This window comes from Oratosquilla oratoria, chromosome 15 (genome assembly GCF_046742065.1).
Source record: "Oratosquilla oratoria isolate Oo_2021 chromosome 15, ASM4674206v1, whole genome shotgun sequence".
In the NCBI taxonomy this organism is placed as follows: domain Eukaryota; kingdom Metazoa; phylum Arthropoda; class Malacostraca; order Stomatopoda; family Squillidae; genus Oratosquilla; species Oratosquilla oratoria.
The window spans coordinates 1,215,964-1,223,463 of NC_134791.1; positions in this window are offsets into that span (position 1 = coordinate 1,215,964).

Genomic DNA, 7,500 nt, shown 5'->3' on the forward strand with positions numbered 1-7,500 from the left:
TTACTATTATCATTATTATTATTATTATTATTACTGTTATTATCATTATTATTATTATTAGATATTATTATTCATTGTTATTATTATAATTATTATTATTTATTTATTGTTATTGTCATTATCATCATTGCTGTTTTGTGTTGGAAAATATGTAAATCTCTCGGGCAGTTGTTATACACACACACACACACACACACACACACACACACACACACACACACACACACACACACACACACACACACACACACACACACACACACACACACACATCTTCGTAATTTACTGAGAAACTGCATAACTGTTCTCTTCTTTTTGTTATTTTATTTGAAGAACATTTTACTTTATGTTCTTCAGACCTTTTGTAACTTCAAGAAAGTTCTCATGAAAGGGAAGAACAAGTGTTTTCTGGTCATTTTGTTACTTGTTCTTCGTAATTTATATACTATAGAAATGTTTCTAAGTTGCATTAGGATATTGCTTTAGACTGTAGAAATGATTTTAAGTATATTAACATTGTTCTACTTGAACACATGTATAGGTGTGTATGTATATGTATGTAGTATTCATGTAAGTGTATAGATATGTGTATGTATGTATATGTGTATATATGTATATATGTATATATGTATGTATGTATGTATGCATATATGTATGTATATACGAATATGTATGTATGTACGCATCCATGTATGTGTGTATATATGTATGTATGTATACATGTGTGTATGTATGTATGATGTATATATGTATGTATATACGAATATGTATGTACGCATCCATGTATGTATGTATATATGTATGTATGTATACATGTGTGTAATCATGTACATACTGTATGTATGTGTGTATATATCTACAGTAAATGGTGGCCGTATGTATGCATGTATAAGGTAAATATGAATGCACTATATATGGGTATGTATATATATAAACATGAATGTGTGTAAGGATATATGTAAGTGTGCATGATGTATATGTATGTATGTATGTATGTATGTAAGAATATATGTATGTATATATGTAGATATGTATATATGTACACACGCACGTACACCCATGTACGCACACACAAACACACATACGCGCACACACACACACACACACACACACACATACACACATGTATGTATATATATATATATACATATATATTTTTTTCTGTGTATATGCAACTGTAGGTGTGTATACATCTAAGAGTACTCACAACATGTGTGTACATATATGTACACCTACAAATATCCACAAAAAATACCTAATCAAATATCTGGGCAATTGACCTGAAATATATACATTAACTCCAGTTTGACCTCGCACGATAACGATTAATTTTGACCCAAAGTGACCTGACCTTTCGAGATGATGAATATATTCTTACTTGACAAGATTTGTACATTATTCTGACTCACCATGGTGGGCGATTTAACTCATAAAAAAATATTGTTATTTTTCTTATTATGATATGTTAACAAATATATGTAACGATCCTGTTTAAATGGGGAAATGCTTCTAAGTATTATAAGTAATCTCTAGTTTATGTATATATATATATGTATGTATGTATGTATGTATGCATGTATATGTATATACAAGAGAAATTCGCCAGTGACAGCGAGATTAATCAGATAATTCTTATGACAGTCGCATGCAGGTTGTCTTACTGATGTCTGAGCAGTAGGTTCGAGTCCTGCATGCGACATTCATAATTATCTGATACGCACACACACACACACACACACACACACACACACACACACATATATATATATATATATATATATATATATATATACATATATGTGTGTGTGTGTGTGTGTGTGTGTGTGTGTGTGTGTATCTGTGTGTGTGTGTAACACACACACACACACATATATATATATCTGTGTGTGTGTGTGTGTGTGTGTGTGTGTGTGTGTGTGTGTGTGTGTGTGTGTGTGTGTGTGTGTGTGTGTGTGTGTGTGTGTGTGTGTGTGTGTGTGTGTGTGTGTGTGGGTGTGTGTGTGTGTGTGTGTGTGTGTGTGGTGAAGTACGGAGGCTGCATCATTCACAGAGGGATAGACAGATCCTGCAGGGATCCTCAGATCAGTAAAATTTCAATTTCTTTCTCATTTTCCTCTTCTGACTCCTTGTACCTCCTCTTCACCCCCCTTTACGTCTCTCCCCTCCCCCTCCCCCCTCCCCCTCTTCCCTCCCCCTCTTCCCCTACTCCTCCAGAGGAGGGTGAGAGAGAGTAGGTGGTGATTCTTCTTCTTTTTCTTCTTCTTCCTCTTCTTCTTCCTTTTCTTCTTCCTCCTGTTCTTCCTCTTCTTTTTCTTCTTTTTTCTTCTTCCTCTTCTTATTCCTCTTCTTTTTTTAAGATTTTTTCAGTATTGTTTTAGTTAAATTTTTATTATTATTTACGTGTTGTCTGTCTGTTCCGGATGTTGGGTGATGTTGGGTTAGGAAATGACTTTCTAGACTATTTTAGCCTAACCTAACCTAACTTAGCCTAATCTAACCTAGCCTAACCTAACCTCGCCTAATCTAATCTAACCTAGCCTAACCTAACCTAACCCTATCTAACTTAACCTAACCTAACCTAACCTACCCTACCCTAATCTAACCTACCCTAATCTAACCTAACCTCGCCTAATCTAATCTAACCTAGCCTAACCTAGCCTAACCTAACCTAACCCAACCTAACCTAACCTAACCTAACCCAATCTAACCTAACCTAACTTAGCCTAATCTAGCCTAACCTAACCCAATCTAATCTAACCTAACCTAGCCTAGCCTAACCTAACAATCGTGGGCGAGACTAAAAAGCATAACTACGGAAGAGAGTTAAACTCAGTCTTGATTAAGCTAATCATTATTAACGACGTTTATTCTGGCTACCGCCGTTGGACGATTTTATTCACCAAAAGGATTATTTGTCGGAAGTTGGAAGCAGCGAGAGAAATCGCGGCGGTCTCAGCTTTGGCAAATTTTAATTTTATTAAATTTCCTTCGTCGCTTTTATCCAATTTCGGACGCATAAGAGCTGACGGGCAGGAGGAGGGGGAGGTGGTAGGAGGAGGAGGAGAAGGAGGAGGAGGTGGACGAGGAGGGAGGAGGAGCAGGTGGACGAGGAGGGAGGAGGAGGGAGGAGGAGGAGGGGTAAGGAGGAGGAGGAGGAGGAAGAGGAGGATGAGGATGAGGTGGAAGAGGAGTAAGGAGGAGGAAGAGGAGGGGAGGATGAAAAGGAGGAGGAGGAAGAAGAGGAGGAGGAGAGGAAGGAGGATGGAGGAGGAAGGAGGAAGAGGAGGAGAGGGAGGAGGAAGGAGGAAGAGGAGGAGAGGGAGAAGGATGGTGGAGGAGTAGATGGGAGATGAGATGGAAGTAGAGGTAAAAGAAGAAAAGGAAAAAAAAAAGAGGAAGAGCAAAATGAAAGAAGAAGAAAAAAAGAAAAAGAAAGAGAAAAAGAAAGAGAAGAAGAAGAAGAAGAAGAAGAAGAAGAAGAAGGACAATAACAAAATCAGGAAAGAAAAAAGATCAGATGAAAAAACAGTAAGGACAAGTAGAAGATGACAAAACCGATCATGATAATCATAATAATACCATGAAGGAAAAGAAGACGGTTCCGGAAAGCAAGCCTCTTGCAGAAAAAAAAAAAAAAAAAAAAAAAAAAAAAAAACATCGGATGGAGTGCCATCTGGAAACAGAAAAGAAAATTTCTTTTAGAATATGAAAAGGATTTTCAAAATTTATGTGGAATAAACGAGAAAAGGAGAGAACCCTAGCAGACGTTTTTTTCCTTCACACGTGAGACAAACAGATAGAGAGAGAGAGAGAGAGAGAGAGAGAGTGGGAGGAAGAGAGAGAGGGAGAGAGAGAGAAAGAGAATCAACATATGTATGTTCATGCGTATGTGCGTGTGCACCTATCAGTCGCCCACCCATTCCCCTCCTCCTCTTCCTCCTCCTCCTCCTCCTCGCCTTCCTCCTCGTCCTCCCTTGAGGGTTTGCAAACACAGACATCCTCATTTCTTGAAGTCCAATTTTGTCATTTGAGGCAAATTTTCAACGCTTTTATGGCTCAGACAAATTTATGTATAGATCCAAATTTTTTTTTCAAAAAAGGGTTGGATCTATAATAGATATTTTCCCGAAGTCCATTCCATACATACACGTATATGTATGTATGTGTATGTTTGTACCTGCATACGCGCACAAACAGAAATTCATTGAAAGCTTTTAAAGAGGGTCCGTATTGTCTTTTGGTTTTGAATTTCTTCTTCTCGAGTTGCAAGGACATTTTAATGTGGAAATTTGCCTGAAAGGGTCGCGTCAGATTTCTCTGGCGTAAATTGTGAAGAAGATCCTGTGAACGTGGCTCAGGTAATGCCCAAGGAGAGGAAGAAACGGGGGGGAGGGGGGGAGAGAGAAGGGGGAGAGAGAAGGGGGGAGGGAGTGAGAGAGAAGGGAGAGGGGGTGAGTGAGAAGGAGGGAGAGGGGGTGAGAGAGAAGGAGGGAGAGGGGGGTGAGAGAGGAGGGAGAGGGGGTGAGAGAGAAGGAGGGAGAGGGGGTGAGAGAGAAGGAGGGAGAGGGGGTGAGAGAGAAGGAGGGAGAGGGGGTGAGAGAGAAGGAGGGAGAGAGGGTGAGAGAGGGAGAGGGTGGTGAGAGAGAAGGAGGGAGAGGGGGTGAGAGAGGAGGGAGAGGGGGTGAGAGAGAAGGAGGGAGAGGGGGTGAGAGAGAAGGAGGGAGAGGGGGTGAGAGAGAAGGAGGGAGAGGGGGTGAGAGAGAAGGAGGGAGAGAGGGTGAGAGAGGGGGAGAAAGAGAAGGGGGCAGAGCGTCAAACGAGTAGTCGAAATTTCTTAAAGACTGAAGGAGAAAATAAGAAAATTCAAAATTTCTTGAAGAGTGAAGTGAAAAAATAACAGCAGGTTGTCAGAATTTCTTGAAGAGTAAAATAAACACGTCAAAATTTCTTCAAGAGTAAAGTATAAAAGAAACAGTATAGTAAAAATTTCTTGAAGAGGGAAGTAGAAGGAAAAAAAACGTATAGTCAAAATTTCCTGAAGAGTGAAGTGGAAAAAGCATCACTCAAAATTTCTTGAAGAATAAAGGATAAAAAAAAAAAAAAATCACTCAAGGACTTCACTTCAAGAGGGAAACCTAAAAACATCCTTGACTCAAAATTTCTTGAAGAATGAAGTGGAAAAATAAATCTAATTTGATTTTCCGCGTCTTCACCGTCCCTCTCTGACGCTTCCCAGAGAGATTTAGATTCTGTATATACAACTCCCATTTCCGGCATAATACACACACACACAAACACACACACACACACACACACACACACACACTCGGTGGCGCAGTTGGTAGAGGCTCAGACTCTCAGCGCAGTGGTATCGGGGGTACTGGGTTCGAATCCTGCCCAGGGCTGAAATTGTTTCAGTATCGCTGCGCTTCGAGTCGTTACTCCAACACTCGTGGGCGTGGAGTTGGGGGTGTGGGTGCGTGTAAGGTCATAGTATTACCTATAGATCGGACATACGAGCTCTGAGCTCACTTCTGGGAGGGGAATAGCTGTCGATCACGAGTCCAACACGTGATCCAAAAGACCAAGGTGAAACACACACACACACACACACACACACACACACACACACACACACACACACACACACGCCCAGGGCTGAAATAATTTCAGTATCGCTGCGCTGTGGGTTGTTACTCCAACTCTCGTGGGCGGGGAGTTGGGTGTGTATATATATATATATACCTGCCGTCAGGTGATTTCATACAGTTAGAAGACTACCTTCCACATCCATACTTGAGGAAAGGATTGAAGAAATTATTTTTCTAAAGTTGTCACCTTTTTTTTTTCAAAAAATATTCAATTTTGTCGAAAAGATGTTCAGTGTTCTTTAACTTCTTTTGTTCAACTTTTGTTGATTTTTCCAGTTTGTTCAAGATCTTGTTCTGTTTTGTTCCACTTTTTGTTCACTTTCGTTCACAATTTTGTTCAGTTTTGTTCAACACTTTGTTCATTTGTTATGTTGAACCCGGGAAGTTCTTGGAGGATTAATCCTATTGAACAGAGTAGCAAACTTGATAGTTTTGTTCAATGTGCCGTCAGATAGATGGTCGAGTGGGGGAGGGGAGATGAGGCGGGAGTGGAGGAGAGAGTGGGGGAGGGGGAGAGTGGGGGAGGGGGAGAGTCGGGGAGGGAGAGGGGAGAGTGGGGGAGGGGGAGAGTGGGGGGAGGGGGAGAGTGGGGGGGAGAGTGGGGGGAGGGAGAGGTGAGACGGGGAGTGGGTGGGGAGAATGGGAAGGGGGAAGAGAGAATGGGGGAGGGGGAGGAATGGGGGAGGGGGAGGAATGGGGGAGGGGGAGGAATGGGGGAGGGGAGGAGAGAGTGGGGGGGAGAGTGGGGGGAGGGAGAGGTGAGACGGGGAGGGGGTGGGGAGAGTGGGAAGGGGGAAGAGAGAATGGGGGAGGGGGAGGAATGGGGGAGGGGGAGGAGAGAGTGAGGGAGGGGGAGAGTGGGGTAGGGGAGAGTAGGGGAGGGAGAGGAGAGAATGGGGAGGGGGAAGAGATAGTGGGGGAGTAGAAGAAAATGGGGGAGGGGAAGAGAGAGTGGGGAGAGGGGGGAGAGAATGGGGGAGGGGAGGAGAGAGTGGGGAGAAGGGGGAGGAGAGAGTGAGGGGGAGGAGACAGTGGGAAGGAGAGTAGGGAAGAGGGAAGGAGAGAGTGGAGAGAAGGGGAGGAGAGAGTGGAGAGAAGGGGAGGAGAGAGTGGAGAGAAGGGGAGGAGAGAGTGGAGAGAAGGGGAGGAGAGAGTGGAGAGAAGGGGAGGAGAGAGTGGAGAGAAGGGGAGGAGAGAGTGGAGAGAAGGGGAGGAGAGAGTGGGGAAAGGGGGAGGAGAGAGTGTGTGAGGGAGGGGGAGGAGAGAGTGTGGGGGGAGGGGGAGGAGAGAGTGTGGGGGAGGGGGAGGAGAGAGTGTGGGGGAGGGGGAGGAGTGAGTGTGGGGAGGTGGGGGAGGGGGAGGAGAGACTGGGGGGAAGGGGGGCGTACAGAGTTGGTGAGGGGGAGTAGAGAATAGAGGGGGAAGAAGAGAGTGGGGGAGTGGGGGAGGGAGAGAGAGAGAGAGTGGGAGAAGGGAGAGAGTCGGGGGGAGGTGAGAAGAGAGAGAGATCGTATAAACCTCCATCCAATTCTGTCCCGATTAAGCCCCCCCTCCCCTCCAGTCGGCTGAATAAAATCGTCTGGCGACAGTCTGAATCAAGTATACAAAGGTCGTCACTTTATTATAAGGAGTTGGTGATTTATCGCTCCCCCTCCCTCCCTCCCTCTCTCTCTCTCTCTTTCTCTCTCTCTCTTTCTCTCTCTCTCTCTCTCTCTCTCTCTCTCTCTACTCTTTCTCTCTCTCCCATTCTTTCTCTTTCTCTCTCCCATTCTCTCTCTCTCCCATTCTCTCTCTCTCTCTCTCTCCCATTCTTTCTCTTTTTCTCTCCCATTCTCTCTCTCTCTCTCCC